General features: G+C 56.1%; 1 protein-coding gene across 1 annotated transcript in view; it reads right to left on the bottom strand.

Annotated features, from left to right (window-relative positions):
• Positions 1 to 287, bottom strand: part of GINS3 (GINS complex subunit 3) — a 3349-nt gene that overhangs the window by 980 nt on the left and 2082 nt on the right. The window lies entirely within an intron of this gene.

Raw genomic sequence — 287 nt, 5'->3', positions numbered from 1 at the left:
GCCCTCCCCCCCCCTCGGCCTGACTTGGGGGGGGGGGGGAACCGGGGCAGAACCGCGGGATCACTGGAGTCTATTGAGGGACACAGGAAGTCAGATACTGCCGGGTTATACTGCCACCTGTAGGAGGACTGGACACCGGCTGACAGAGAAAATTGTGGGCCAGCCCAGGATAACTCCTCCCACTCCCAGCATGCCTCAGGTTTTGTAGCGTAGCAGTACCCAGAGGGGAGGAGCCTGTGTCCCTCAAAGAAACTTTATTATACAGTGAATACAAACTTATTTCTGAA

Source organism: Nanorana parkeri, unplaced genomic scaffold, assembly GCF_000935625.1.
Source record: "Nanorana parkeri isolate BGI_ZX_2015 unplaced genomic scaffold, ASM93562v1 scaffold4310, whole genome shotgun sequence".
NCBI classification, from domain to species: domain Eukaryota; kingdom Metazoa; phylum Chordata; class Amphibia; order Anura; family Dicroglossidae; genus Nanorana; species Nanorana parkeri.
The sequence above is the reverse complement of the archived record's forward strand: the minus strand, read 5'-3'. Positions and strand labels throughout refer to the sequence as shown.